The sequence below is a fragment of the Megalops cyprinoides genome, chromosome 9 (assembly GCF_013368585.1).
Source record: "Megalops cyprinoides isolate fMegCyp1 chromosome 9, fMegCyp1.pri, whole genome shotgun sequence".
Classification (NCBI taxonomy): domain Eukaryota; kingdom Metazoa; phylum Chordata; class Actinopteri; order Elopiformes; family Megalopidae; genus Megalops; species Megalops cyprinoides.
The window spans coordinates 11,164,939-11,180,787 of record NC_050591.1 but is presented as its reverse complement, the minus strand read 5'-3'; the positions used below and the strand labels follow the sequence as shown (position 1 = coordinate 11,180,787).

Genomic DNA, 15,849 nt, shown 5'->3' with positions numbered 1-15,849 from the left:
CCCTGTCTCGCCCTGGCGCAGCTGCGCATTCGCCGGGACCCCTTAAAGCGGTAATGGCGCGTAGTGGATGAGCTGCCGTGGTCCGCGTTCGCTGAGGGCCCCCCCCGGTGCGCTCCCTAACCCCCCGAACGGTGCAATCTGCCTCGGCCCCCTGCACCGTTTGGAGGTGCGGGGGAGTGTGGAGGATCCACCGCATACATGCCTTCTAAAGTCAAGAGAGGAAATAAAGGTGTTGTTGCACATTGAAAATTATGTTGGGAGAAGTGTTCTCACATACATATGTGTATATATATATATATATATATATATATATATATATACACATATAACGTAAACTAAATTCAGTGAGAAGCTTGCTTGCATATTCAAGCCGTAGTGCATTATACAAATGAATGCAGATGATAACAGACCAGGCAGCTTGTGAGCTATGTATACAGGAAAAGTGCAAATCGTCTCTCTAGCCAGGTGTGCAATGTGCTCATTCCCAAGTTAGAATATACCAATAAATGAGGGGAAAAAAAGAAAACTGCTATCATAGGATATGTCAGAGCTTACAGTTAAAAGTCATGTACGCAGTGAGGGCAGGCTTCAATTTAACAGTGTGTCCACCAACTATTAGACCTGTTCTCTAACTGAGCATGCCTATTTCAGCGTCAGCTAAATGCACAGGGTTTGGTGTGTGAACAAGATTATATGTATTCAGCTTGGAAGATAGTCCAGTGGAAAGCTCTTATTCATTCAAGGTAATTACGTGGCCGTGTACAGCCTGCAGTTCTTGAAGACACTTCGTGAACGAGTTTGCTGTTTACTGTGCAACATAAGGCAGCAATTGGGGGCAATTTTGCAATGGGTAGCTTAGCCTTTTCTGAGTGTTGCAATACTTAGTGGTAAATTTAGAAAATTCCTTTGCAAAGTAGAGGAAAAGACATTGAGGAATATGGACTTCGGGGAGTTTCATGCAGAAACCCAACAAAACTTGCTGGGGTGGCAGTGTAGCATAGTTGTTAAGGAGCAGGACTTGTAACCGAAAGGTTGCTGGTTCAATCCCCGCTGGGACACTGCTGCTGTACCCTTGGGCAAGGTACTTAACCCACAGTTGCCTCAGTAAATATCCAGCTGTATAAATGGATAACATTGTAAAACAACTGTAACCTGTGCAAGTCGCTTTGGATAAAAGCATCTGCCAAATGAATAAATGTAAATGTAATGCTGAAAAGCAGTTTGCCAAGGCTGCATGTATGTCCCGAAATCTGCAAAACATTCTGCCATCGAGTTATAGCTCCATCTGGATGGGAGGGTCTTTACGCGCCGGGCCCGTGGCACCTTTTTTGAACATCTTCATCTGTGACTGGGGCTCCTTTGGAAGCGCGGCAGGTGCGGGGAGGTGACGAGGAGCCTCGTCCAAAAAAGAGGGAGCCGAGCCACCTGCGCCTGGCTAATGACCGTTTTCCTCGGAGCCCTTCAGCTCAGATGAACGCGCGCGGGGGGTGAGAGTGACGTCCACCCCCACCTCAGCCTGCATCTCGCCGCCCCCTCTTGTCCCACAGAGGAGGCTCTCTGTCTTCATCTGACTAATGTCAGCCAGATGTTGGAGTCCCTGAACAGTGGTCTTGAGGTGGTGTAGGCTTCAGACTCCCGTGCAAGAAGCCTGTCATTGAGCTTTTGCATATAACGGGGGCTGAGTTTAGCTGCCTCATGGCTTGAAGTTAGAATGATTAATTTAATTATTTTCACATGCCATTTTTTTCCCAAAGTATCTCGTTCGCCTTCTGAATGTGCAGCTGTACTTGTTGCCCTGCTTTGAAGCAGAATATTAATAGAAATTTAGAATGATAATTAGTACTTGGTGTTCCCATCATCACAGCTTAATCACACTTCTGTTTGAATATGTATTTTTATATATACCTCAGCTGGTTGAGTTTAGGCATATTTACATGCAATTGCCTGCCAGGGCCTGAAACTTGCAAAAGAATATGGAGGGAAATTAAGCTTGAAATGTTTTAAAAAGTCCATGATCCACAGTTTAACAGGCAAGGGATAACTACTTCTGCTGAAAATAAATAAATAAGTAAAAATCCTTAATCATAAAGCTTTTATGGTAACCTCAGGGAGATTTTTTTTTTCCCTTGGAAACATTTCAGAATGTCAGCTATCATAACTGCCTGCTGCACATTTAAGTGGATAATATTTGAAATGCAACAGCTCTGCATTGGGTACAAGCAAGATTTGAAATTTCAGCTCATCATCTCTGATCTGATCATTGAATTTGTTCAATAAATAAAAAAAAAAATCACTACTATTAATGTTTTTTTTGTGCATGCATTACGGAATTCATGTCTGTGGCAGTACTTGCGCATTTGGCAAACTTCTACCACAAAATATCACAAAGAACATTTTTCAATATGTTTTCAAGTTTAATTTGATTCTGTTCATTCAGCAGCTCCTTAGGACATATATACATCAGCAATATGAAAAAGCAAAGCTAAAAGGTTTAATTTAAAATATGTATTTGACTACTTCCAGAGGGCTTTTGATTTTTAAGGAAATGTGTAATAATTCTGGGCCCTATTACAATATTACTGTACAGTGCTAACAAACCTCTGTAAGGATTTTAAAACCTCAAGGGCATTATGAAAAATGAAATATTACAGAGAACATAAAGGAATGAAAAGCTCCATTTACATAGCGTCTTTGCATTTCTCATTTGAGGATTAAGGAATTCTCATGGCATTCATGGTTAATGCTCACCATGCCAAAACTCTCCTCAACTAGCAGCTTCACAAAAAAAAATAATCAAATAAAAAAAAAAAACAATGTCTTTCAGAAAATGGGAAAGAAGTTATCCTTGTTCATGTTACTCACATTGCTGACAAGGAATTACAGCTTTGAGTTCATAAATAAATCATTGGAATGGTAGGCTTTTAAAACTACAAATGATGGAATGAGTCAACAGTGTGTGTTTGCGTCTGGGATTAATTTTTGTTCTCTTTGTTTTTTCCTCCCATTGTCTTATCTTTGCGCTGGTCAGAAGAGTGTATTTCATTTGTTGTTGAATGACTGCTCTTCTAGACCAGGTTAGTTTCACTCACAAAAGCTGATTAGTGTAAACAACATTATTTTCATCTTATACTTGTGTTCTCTTGTGCTTTGCAAATATAGTTTGTAGCTTTCTACATCGCCTTCTAAGCCATTGCTTAGTCAGGTTACACTACTTAACTTGTGATAGGGCTTGAATGGTGTTATGTTTAACCTCACTGATCTGAGAGTGTTGTTAGCCTGGTCTGACACTATTGCTCATTTAATGCATGAATTTATTTTCTGTTGTGCTCATAGTTGCTCTGGATAACAGCATCTGCTAAATTCATGTAATGTCATGTCGTGACTGGTAATTCTCAGGAAGTCTGGGTTTCATTTCATGTCTCTGGTCTCAACACCTTCCAAATGTGCTTTACCCCCATCTCATTCAAATGTACAAATAAGCCAAATTCAGTCTGTACCTCTTTTGTTAGGCGCTACTAGAACCTGCCAGACTCGTGGTCCATTTCCATTTGCTGGCATACTGTGTGTCACACAAGGAGCAGAAACTGTAACTGCGCTAACACTTTTCACGACGAGAACGGATTAAGCCTCAGCCAGGCATGGGCCGATGCAGGGTATATTGGAGCGCTGCAAAGCAACCTTCTGTCCATTCGGTACGAATAAAAAAGAGACCCACAAGCTAAGATGTTGACCTCCTGTGATTTGGCAAATGTTCAGATTCGGAACTGGGCCCTTCCTGATAGTGCCAGCCCGAGAGGGACAACCAGCACTTTGCTTTCTGGGCCACACGTTTGAGTGCACATAAACTTCCAATGAATAAATGCTAGGATTCACACCGCATGTTGCTCAGAATCCTTAATTAGGCTTGTGAGGAAGACAGGGGGGGAGGGGGGGGGTGCACTGCTCATTTGAAGCAAGGAAAACAAGAGGGCAGTATCCAGACCAACCTTGTTGTCGATTGGTTGCTCGGTTTCGTTTTTCATTGTCTTTTTGTTGTTGTCCTACCCCCTCAGAGTGGGTTTGGCTGTTCTAACGACTTACCTTCTGAATGTGTTTATTCATTCCTGAAATGGAAATGCAATCCAGTCCTCTGGGATATTTGCAGCACTGCAGTTCAAAGTCAGCCTACGCTGAATTGTATAGATATCAAATAGAGCTTCTTGAAGTACTACCACAAATAGGGCACCCGTAAGAGGGATGGATCAGGGCGGGTTTTGTTACACATCAGATGTTAATTCTCTGAAAATGGATGTGTATATGCAAACCTCAAGGCATGTTCAACCTCAAGAGCCATGTTGCTTGGCTTACAGCTTCATTAATCCCAATGACTAATATAACAGTGAGTATATTAGCATTGATTTTCATCGTCAAGTCAGTTTTCATCTCAATGCTACCGAAACAATGCTTGTTGACTACTTTTGCAAGAAAGAATTTTTAAGTTTCAGTACTGTCATATTACCAAACTGCAGGCTTTTTTTTGCAGAAATATTGCTTTAAATGAGATTGCTTCATTTCAGTACTTAACTGGCTTCTCTGAAAGCACACACACAAAATTTCCAGCATTTGACACTCACCATTGCATTATGTGCAGAGTTTCTTGGGATGAGCGGATGTTTCATGCTGAAGCCAGGCTGTGCTTTGTGGTTTTGCTTATTATTGCATCTGCCTGTTCTGACGTTACATATTTGAGGCTATTATCACACCCATTGACATTTTCCCTGCTTTTAAGTGCTGTTTTACAGTTTGCCTTGTTTTAACTACCTGAGATGAGAACTCCTGCTTCGCATCTTTTTTTGTTTTATTTTTTTCCTCCTCAGGGCTTGTGCTCCATATTTTCAATGGCGTAATTGAATCCTTCGTCTGCCGTGTCAGATCTCGGCTGGCATTTCCGTGAGCGCAGGTTAATTGAGGAGGGAATTTAAATCATCTGCCTTTCTCTTGAGTCTGCAAAAAACCTGTTAGAGTCCACCAACAATGCTGTGGACAATCTTAGTTTGTGCATAGTCATGCTAATCTACTTCTGCCTCTAGCAACTGTTTGTCATTGAATCGACACTGGGAATAAGTGTAATTCAGCAATGCATATTAAGTACTGCAGTCAGTAAACATGTGAGTACTTGTGGTTAAGGTTGTAACAGCTTTCTTAGCCATCTATAAATGTATCAATGGCATATGTAAATTTTAGAAATTCCCATTTAGATTTCCTAGTTCTGCAAGTTTAATGGATATAAATAACCAACTCTAAAAATGAAAACAAAGTTATCATGCAATTAACCTACGTCTTTGAAAACATAGAGGTTATATTATTCATATCATACAAAATTAAGTTTCAAATTTATGAGGGATGTTCCTCATATTTAAGAAAACATGAAAAAGGAAATTGGTAATTTGTAATACTGTTCCATTTAGAAACAACAATTGTCCAGTAGTGTTCTTGTACATCACCATGTCATAGCAAATAATATCATCACACCAGCGGCACGATAATATTGACTTCACTGATCTGAACATGGAGTGCACATAGACACCTGCCTCTGTTAAGCACAGGTCTGTTATTTGGACTTCATAAAACCATGTTTTTGTGATTCAGTGGATTTCACTTTTAAGCAGTCCAAGTCGGTCAAAGAAGCTATGGTTGCCTGGTGTCAAGCATCACATGTCTGCCTCTCTTTTCACATACAGGTCAATGGATACCCTCTCCTCCCAGCGGTCCCACTCTTAGCAGCCCGTGCCAGCACTGATGTTCCTGGGCCATCGTCGTCACCTGCTGTGGTTTGGCACTCCGTCCCTATGTAGCTGCTCGTGTCTACTGTTCTCCACTTGCCGCCCGTTGCCAGCGGGGCGTTCATGAGGTGCAGCACCGAGCCAGACCACACCGGATAGAGGTACTGCACGATCCCGACCAATCGGAGTGGAGTACACAGGAAAGCCAAATGACAAATCGCAAATGAAGGGAAGGGGGGGGTGTTGGTGGCAGAGCTTGGATTTTGTGATATGAAGATAAAGGCGTAATGAGGCCATGTTTGAAGCCTTAACAGTTGATGAGTCCCGGTATTTGTGACCAACACAAAGTAGAATCAGAACCTTTAACTGTCCCCTAAGGGAAACTCATAGTTGCATTTATGAAATACAGGACTATGCTTGTCGCATTTATTAAATACATTACAATATTCCAGAGGACATTTCTATCAGTGATTTTTAGCAACATACATACTATAAATTTCACTGTGATTTGCTGGTAAATGGCAGTGCCTTGCAAACAGTCACCACTGCATGGAAAAGGATCATGTATTTCCCAGTTTTCATTTTTTAGAAACAGTTTGCTCCATACTGAGAGTCTAACCATTCACGTGCTTATCTTAGGTTGCTTTGTTGGGTCATATCGATTCAAATTCAGTACTTACTCTATCGTTGTCTGAAGAAAGGTCAGAGAATGGTGCCTTACACTCCAAAAAGAGAATGATAGTCCCATTTGAGGCATAAAAAATCTATATGTTCAAATCAGTTTGCACTGAAAGCCAGATGTCATATTTTCAGTTTGCATTGGCAGTTTGTCATTGCACATCAGGATTATCATATCAACATGCAGGTAATACAGGCTCAAATTCAAAGGCTCCCAGTGGTTGACTAATCAAAAATAGGATTCTATGGTACACTGCATGCAGCTTCAGAAATATAGCCACCATTCTTTTAGGACCTCTGGTGCATTTGGCTCACGTGAGCAAGTAGCTGACATGTTTATTTTACCCCCGGTTCACTTTTCTGTTCCTTTCCCCCTTCGCTATATTCAAGCCCAGATGCAACTGATCACGCTAATTAACCAAATTGTGTGCTACAGGACCGCCCTTTCCTCATCTAAAAAGGTTTAGAGCGGGGCTGTCTGCCAGTGTAATTAAGTGTTACCCTGAGCGTGCACTCCTGCAGGTGTTTGTACTGAGAAATGTAAAACTGCGACAATATAAATGCAGCTTTGCTGAGGACTGAACGTAAGCTTCAGACAGCAACTTGCACCTGCTGTGGTCTGTGAAGTCTTAAGAACTGCATCAACAGATCTCTGTCCTGTTCATATTTTGTCAAGAGGGGGTTCAGCCACAGTTCATTTGGACGCTGCAAAGACAAAAAAAACAAGAACAACAAAAAAAAAACCACCAGAACAAACGATTTCGTTCCATTTGTTGGCTACCAAATGCAAACCGCAGGGAATCAAAGAAATCTATTTTGACATTTTGGATTTTTTTTTTTTTTTTTTTTTAATTCTCTCCCCAGCAGAGAATTAATTAATAGAGATGTCACAGTAGTGATTTAAATGAAAAAAAAAAAAAAAAAAACATGATAGTATGGACAGTAGAACTCTTGTCCCTCAACAGTGGGGATGTTTTGCATATCTAAAAAAGGACTGTGGAACCACTGAGGAAATGGCACATATTGTCTGGTGAAAGGACTTTTTGTGCATTTATTTCAACTCTGTATCGGTCTGTTTCTACCCCATCCTCAAATTCAATAGCCACTGCATCCTGCAGCCACTGTATCAAGGCATATAGAGATACTCCTTCAAGTCCTTTACAGCCTAAAGTCCCACACCTTAAGGTCCATAGATGCCGATGATTACCTCCAACGGAAGACCTGGGTATCCAGCTGATTCTGAGCTTGCTCAAACTTGCTGTATCTTGGACAAGCAGTCTCTATATTGGCACAGGAGCTTAATGGTTTCTCCATTAACCCATCTGAGTGACTAAAACCTGTATTTTTGGCAGACATTTTACTCGCTCTGAAGTACTCAACTGTGTGCGCAGAAAAAAAAAGGTATTCATTGCTTATTTGAATTGAGAATTCTAAGTGTTTACAATAGCAGTTAAATCTTCCAAGTTCTTGGATGAATCCTCAGAACATGTAATACAAGTCAAATGTGGCTTCATGTGATGTGTGCAACTGCAGTCCAGTTTATATTCACTGGTTCTAATTTAGCCTTGCAAAGTCTGAATGGAATCAGACATTGTAATGCAAAGTGAAGCTGAACTGAATTATTAAGAAGGTAGGATTGGCCAGATAAATCAAGTTTTAACAGAAATATTTCAGCTCAGTTTCCTTTGGACTTCTGACACTTATTTTGGTTAATTTTTATGAATGTGCCCTGAAAAAAAAAAAAAAAAAAACACTTCATTTAGCAGATGATGCAATTACAGTGTAATGCAGAATTGATCAAAGAATATTGTCCTTTCCTTAAAGAACACTATTTAATTTTCCATAGACTGGTAAATATTGTGATAGTTTCTGCAGTTTCCAGTTTCACAGTTCTAGATCTCAAATGTAGGCCACGGTTCAAGGAAGCCACAAGTGAATATTTGAATATTGTTGTGACATTACTCTGTGTTCTAATAGTACTGAGTACAAAATAGTAGGCATCAATAGTATGCTAAGAATAGAGCTCAGATTAGCAGTTTTCCTTTCACTGATCTTGGCTTAATTATATGCTACATTTCTAACAACATTACAGTCTCATTACAAAGAGACAACACTCCTCCAGCAGCAATATCCAAACAGGAATAAATGAATAATGCAAGTAATGAAAGCCCTCGGAGATTCTCTATTGACAATTGGCTTTATAGTAAGCCATTAGGCTACCTAAACCTGATCACTGAAGAAGGCTTTACTGCAGAGGAAGTGCTGTCGATTAATGTTTGCTTGAAACAAAACTTAGATCACAGAGGGATCTGTCAGACAATATTCCTCAGAATCAAACATAAATGTTCTTCACAGAGCCCTCATAACTTTCTTTACTTCCAGTCTCCCCAGGAAAGTGCCTCTGAACATAAATAGCTGCTAGTTATTCAAACAGTCTCCCCTGATAGAAGACTGCAATAAGGGTTTAAGCACATTGTCAGCACATTTAGGCCCTTCAGTGTGCTCTGTTATTGTTAAATAGCCAAGTAGTGTCATCTCCTTAGACCTACCCAACCTGCATTACATGTAGCAAGTAATTTAACTGCAAACTGAACACGGTCAGCCATGATGAAATAAACCATGAAACAGAATTAATTATGGAAAGTCCTTTCAACAGAAGTCCAATTAAACATACAGTTGGTGGGTATAGGCTGGATAAGTGAAAAGATTCACGTAGTTGAATCATTTGTAACGTCACTCTTAACAATGAAGCAGCCCAATGGCAGATTGGAGCTGTTATAACAAATTTTGGCCATGCAAGGTTTACGTTGTGGCCTTCTCGTCCACTTTTAACTAATTGGCCACTTTTCTGCTCCTTTTTCGTGTAATTGAATTAAAAATCACATGAGCCAGTTTGAATGACAATAGAAAGAGGATAATTTATAAAGAAAGTAGTTTATTAAAGTAGTTTATTATTACTCAAGAGGATAAAATAGCGTATTAAATGAATGTAGCAGTAAGATGCAAAAGCAAAGCAGACGTCCAATGCGTGCTGGAAAGGAGAGAGGGAACACCACACAGATAGGTAGGCCAGGTAGCCCTTTTATGGTCCCAGACCATAGACCATCAAAATGGTCTTTGAGCTAGTGAGTGTAATGGTATCGCTAGGTTGGACAGTGTGGTTAAACGGTTTTCTCGCTCAGATGAAAAAGTTTCACAGAAAAAGAAGATGAAGAAAAAAAATGTACTTGTACTACCATTAACCTCAATCCTTGTGAATTCTCCTTGGATACATAATAAATCTAGTAACAATCATATATTCATCTCTTTCTGTAGAAAAAAAAAAATAAAAACAAATCAGTAAAACATTTCCATAACCAATTGTTAGCATGCAGTTTATTCAAGACTGAATATGGTAGTAAATATGGTATTGTCACACTGGTTAACTCCACAACAAGATTATTCATTCATGAAAGGATTGGCATTATATTTGTACAAAATAACTTGAAGCATTGACTTAAATATACCTTTTAATATTAATTTCAGTTGAGGAAAATGGACTCTGATGACATTAAATATGTGGCATTTATTCATTTTCATTTTCATATTTTATATATATATATATATATATATATATATATATATATATATATATATATATATTCTATATATAGGAGCTAAAGACCCTGCTGTCAGAAAAGAAAATAAATAAACAAAAAAAGTACTCTTTTTCTAACTCAATGGGGCGACATCAACTTCTTTAGAAGGCTCACATACTCACGCCCGAGCCCCCTCACAGATGTGACAAAGTGATGCAGAACTAAGGCACAACATGTGACATTGATTTTACTTCAGTCGAGACTCAGACTCTTTGATTTTCATAGCCCCCCTGCTTTGAGCCGAGTCGAGACAGATTTGACTCACCTGATCCCTCTAATCAATAAAGACAGAAGCCAAGTATATGTTCCATTCACAGAGTACATTTTTTCTGTAATCTATCATTGTCATTAATATATTCAGTTTGATAAATAATTAACTTTTTTACTGAAAACACTTGTTTTAATGCTTGCTGTTGGAGCTTTCTTTTACAAGCAACATTATCTTAGGCTTGGATCTCCCTGGTAGAAACACTCATGTGTGGAGATATGTTGAAATGAGCAGGGGCCCTGAGGCTTTAGTTTTAGAGAAGAGCCCAGGGCCTGTGTCAGTATCAAGTGTTGTACTATATCCAGACATTCATTTCTCAATACTCTTTCTAATCTGTCTCATCCATTCATTGTTACTGCCTTATCCCAACCACACTGTCATTTCCAAGAAACACAAAACTGTAAGAGGAAGATTTCCTGCCATTTTAAACAGCAAATAAGATTTTATATTGGGTTATAATTAATGAAAGATGTTTAAATTACTTACTACATTGTCTCTTGCTATAATCTTTGAAGAGATCATTATAAATTATTAATATAGTTTATAAAGGCTTAATATAGCTGTACAAGATTGTGTTAGAATTACAGATGTGCCTGTCTGCCTTAGAGGGATTTTTGAAATCTCCTGGAACATATACTTCATGGCAGAATTGCTCAGATAGTCTTCTGAATGAATTTCCTGGTAATTTTTTTATGTAGTAACTACAAATAAATATAGTAACCAAAAACTTACCTGATTGTTTCCATTTATTCCTCTGAGGTTGAAATATTGTGCTGTTTGAGATTAAGCTTGAGTCTTCAACAATCTGCGCAGTAGTGAGTACATATTGTTGTGGGCTAACCCAACACAGCTAAAGTATCATAGCATGTATCAAGTCAGTGTGCTGAAAAGCCTTAGCAGTGCATAGGCTAAATTTAATGCAGAGGTTATTTTGTGACTTTACCGTCTTTTATGACTGTTGTCAGCATTAGACTTCAGTATAAAAGTTGATTGTTGTTAATGAATATATAGTGCACTTAAAAATATTTGGACAGTGTTGCAATTTTTGCTGTTTGGCCCTGTAGTGACCTTTGTTGTCATCCATATGGGATGAACCATTTAGAAATTAGAGCAGGTTTTGTACATATTCCCACATTTTAGGGTGCCCCAAGATTCAAACAATTGGTTTCACAACTGTCTTTTATGAGCCGAGTGTGTTTGTTTGCATCATTAGTGCATGCATAAGAGTGCTGTTAATGTTTAGCCTTGATTTCAGACTTCCAGCCTTGATTTTGCCTTTGCAGTCTGTTGCTGGTGACTGACAACATGAGGACTAAAGAAGTGTCAGTGCAAGTAAACTTGGCCATCATGAAAAATCAGAATAGGTCACCCACAGACGAGACATTAGGCATGCCAAAATCAACTGTTAGATAGTTAAGAAGACTTAAAGATCTTACATTTTACATTTACCTAAAAGCCTTTTTACGTTCATTCGGCTTAAGGCGCTCTGCAAAAAAAAGAGAAAAACGCAGAAGGAAAAAAAAAAGTATCTGCCTGTGATCCAAAGCATATCACCTCATCCGTGAAAGGTGGTGGAGGTGGTGTTCTGAATTGGACATGTATGGCTGCCACTGGAACTGCCTCACCTGACTTCTTTGATGATGTGTCTGCAGACAGTAGGAGCAGGATGAGTTCTGAAGTGCAGAGGAACGCTGTGTCTCCTCAGATATAATCAGATGCCTCCAAGCCCACTGAATGGTGCTTCATTGTGCAACAGGACAGTGACTCTAAACACACTGCATAGCAACCAAGGAGTTTTTCAGGACCAAAAATTGCTAAATTCATCTGATATGAGTCTAACTGAGCACACATTTCACACTGTATCATTTCAAGTCAAAGGTTTATGAGTACAGAGCCAAAATAACAAAAATGTGTCAATGATCAAATACTTTTGAAGTTAGTTGTATATGTAATGTAAACAATGTGTAAATACTTTTAGATAAAGTGATCCCTTGAAACATCAATAGCTTCCACTGTAAACCTGACTAAATATGTTTTTTGAGCTTTGCTCATGACACAGGTCTAAAGCCATTCGCTAATGTAAGGATAATGCCTTTCAGTTTGAGCCTTCAATTATGTTTTCATAAAACTCTACACTGTACGGTGTATTTTAATTCCTTAGTTAAGAGTCAAATGCACATGTTCATGTAGTCAACCATCAGGATAACTCCAACAGAAAATGCTAACATTTACAATATAATAAGGCAGACAATGTCCTAAAGGCTGTGTTGTCTGCTTTTCCTCATCAGGAATTCAGCTCTTAATTGTTTAATTGGTGTTGTGATTTTTACTGGAAATCACATAGCCTGTTATTGTGTGTATTGGAGTTGGAAATTCAAAAGGAAGCAATCTTGAGCTTTGAAATTGCCCCTCCATGGATGAGACTGAGATCGTATTGTGGTGGAAGGGAACTTAGAGCTCAGATATCCTCTGGGCCATGGTAACAAATTGTTTCTTTTGTGACACTTCAGAGACTATTAATGTTTGCTGATGAACGCAACAAAGAAATCACATCTAACACAATGGGTTAGAATTACAGGGTTCTCTCTGACATTTCTTATCATGAGATTTTTCTAAGATTTTTTTTTTTAAATAGTGCTTTTTATAATGTAATTTTGCAATAGAATGAATATAAACCTCTTACAGCTTTTGATGCTTGTTGAAACTTATTTTGAAATGAGACAAATCAATGCTACCATATGGAATCTGAAAGCCTTACATCTCAAAACTCTAGCTCTACAGAGAATGTGAAGATACGTCGCGCCGTGTTGCATGTTGGGATGGGGGCGCCATCTTGTGAGGAACGCGCTCTGTTTACCTGTGCCTGCTACGGTGGTTACCTGCATACCTTTTGTTTTGTTTGGCTAAAAAGTTGTTTAAATCATTCAAATCTGATGGAGAAGGGAAGAGATGGAGAAGGGGAAAGAGAAAGAAAAGGGACCCTACCGGGAGAAATTAAATTGACGGTAGCGACGGTATTTGGACAAACTAATAAAAATAAATAACATAGATCCATATGACTTGGCAGCCCAAGACTGGATTACAGACCCCAATGCACTGCCTCCACTCATATACGCGGACATTGTGAATTATCTCGTTTTTGGACTGAGTGCATACACTTTGCGTGAGTTTAAAAGTTATAAATCCCTAGAAGCTCATGAAGTTTTGCAGTGGCTGGGTGCAAGATCTGCTAATTTACAAGCCAGCAAACTGCGAGAGCACAATCATAGCCCATAGCCTTTTTTGCCCAATTATTACACCAAACAAAATACAAAACTTTCAAAACATTCAGCAATGTAATTGTTTTCTTGAGTCATAGGCAGTGGGTTTGATCAGTCGCATTATTAACAAAAAAGATTTGCTATAATCTCGGACCTCCTTCTTACTGCAGCTACCCAAGCCATACGGTGTCTTCTTGTCACCTCCTCAACCTGCTTCCCTTCGTGTTTTTTCCACGTAGGAAAGGCGAAAAAATGTATTCCATTGTCCAGTTTTCTCCCTGAATGATGGTGTGACCTACTATGGCAGTTATTGATGCAGCAGCACTGACGTACCATGGCGACGTTTTTCAGAATCACGACAGAAAATCAAAACACAACCTCCAACTCATGAGCAGAAAGACAGCGGAATCCTCACAAGATGGTGCGTAAAGAAAATTCAACACAGCGTGACGTCAACTTTGCATTCTCTATATCAGCAGATCAAACCCTTTGTTCAATGCTAACCTCAATCCAATCTCCCCCCTAATATCAGATAAAAGGAGACGAAGCATCTTATCCACCAAAACAGAAAGACCAGAGAGGGAAATTAATGAGTGCTCATTCGTCAAGCCTTCCTTTCCTCGCAGAATACCCAGGGCAGCTGAACCGCTAGTCGGACGTGGGGTCATTGCGACCTTGCACCATCTTTGGACAACTCCGTTCTGGGCTGTTGGTGTCTTTAATGAAGGATTTAGCACAAGCATACATGCTTTTGTCGAGCTATATGTGCAAGGATCTTAGCCAGGTTATCAAATTAGAGGAAGCATGAAAAAAATAGCATAGGTCAGACCGGAGGGGCCTGATAAGCTGAGGCCCGTACTGATGTGCGATAGACAGGGAGAAGCTTGACAGCATAAGCAGTCCGGCCCCCATCAGGCCGCGCCGGAGGGAGACGGGAGAGGCGGGGAGCCGCGGAGATGGGCGGCGGCGCATTCCGAGGTAATTTACTCTGAGCGGGCGTGAAATGGAGCGGGTTTGTATGGTGCCGATGATTATGCTCTCACTCGCTCTGAAGCTGTGACAGGAGAGAATCAAGCTCAGGAATCGGGCTCAATCACATCGGGCAGTAGCACCTCACCAGATAGCTGTGGTGACAGTGTAGCATAGTGGTAAGGAGCAGGACTCGTAACTGCAAGGTTGCCGGTTCAATTCTTTGCTGGGGCACAGTTGCTGTTCCCTTGGGCAGTACTTAACCCAGAATTGTCTCAGTAAATATCCAGTTGTATAAATAGGCAACATGAAAAAAGAAATGTAACGTATGTAAGTGGCTCTGGATAAGGGTGTCTCCTAAATGTAAATGATGTAATGAAATACTGTAACTGAAACTGAGTGCTCATCCTTTGGGGTGGCCCAAAACCCACCGTGCCCCTAAATAAAGAGAACTACAACAAACATTTTAATGCAGACTTTTACATTGAATCCTCATTCTCTGGTTCCATGGCCACCGTACTCAGTCGCAAATGATCTAGCTTGAAACCACCACCCCCCACCCCCCCCTTTCCATTTTTTTTTTTTTTTTTAATCACCACCACATTAAGCGAGACTGTATTGTAATATTCAGATAACACTACATGAGATTTTAAGATTTATTACACTGAAATGGGAGGGTCCACCATTAAACTTTTGATGGTCTCTTTCCCCCACCCCTTACTTAAACGCACTCATTACCATGGACACTTAACGTGCAATTACAGCTCGCCTCTCTTCTACACCGCAGACAATCATCGAGCTAGTTCATCTTCCCTGATTATGCAAATGAGCCCTATGTGACAAAAAGCCAGGCTTGTTTCAGGTGCAAATAAGTATCATTCTGTGTGGTTAATTGCCCTCCAACAAATTGGGTTGTGTCACACAAAGTGCTTTTCTGTGATGCCGACTGATTTCCATCCAGCCAGATTTGTCTTTATTTATTTATTTACCGTACTGTCGATGATATTGCATAGTTTCCGTCACAGGGCGCACACTAAATCAGACGCTTTAATCAAATTCTCTTAACACCGCAAAGACTACTTCAGACAAGTTCAACTGGGGCTGCAATCCTGCAGTTTCAAGAGCACCAACTAACTTGTTCTTTTTTTCCCCCTTCAACCATCAGTTGGAATGCATATGACTTGTTTGGGTTTTGTGTCGAGAGAGTGCTGCACCTGATCACAAAGCAGCACTGAAGCTCACATGCCATCTGTAGAAAAAGAGGGCTTCCCATC

The 15,849-nt window shown here is 39.9% G+C and overlaps 1 protein-coding gene across 5 annotated transcripts in view; it reads left to right on the top strand.

Moving 5' to 3' along the window:
- The window catches only part of zgc:172282 (leucine-rich repeat and fibronectin type III domain-containing protein 1-like protein), an 85,613-nt gene that overhangs the window by 31,166 nt on the left and 38,598 nt on the right, over nucleotides 1-15,849 (top strand). For 4 of the 5 annotated variants that reach the window (XM_036537353.1, XM_036537351.1, XM_036537350.1 and 1 more), the window contains exon 2: nucleotides 5,721-5,923. The gene's annotated coding sequence lies outside the window, so the exon portion shown is untranslated. Of the gene's footprint in view, nucleotides 1-4,323; nucleotides 4,379-5,720; nucleotides 5,924-15,849 lie in introns of those variants that run through there. The other variant, XM_036537352.1, reaches the window with a different exon arrangement.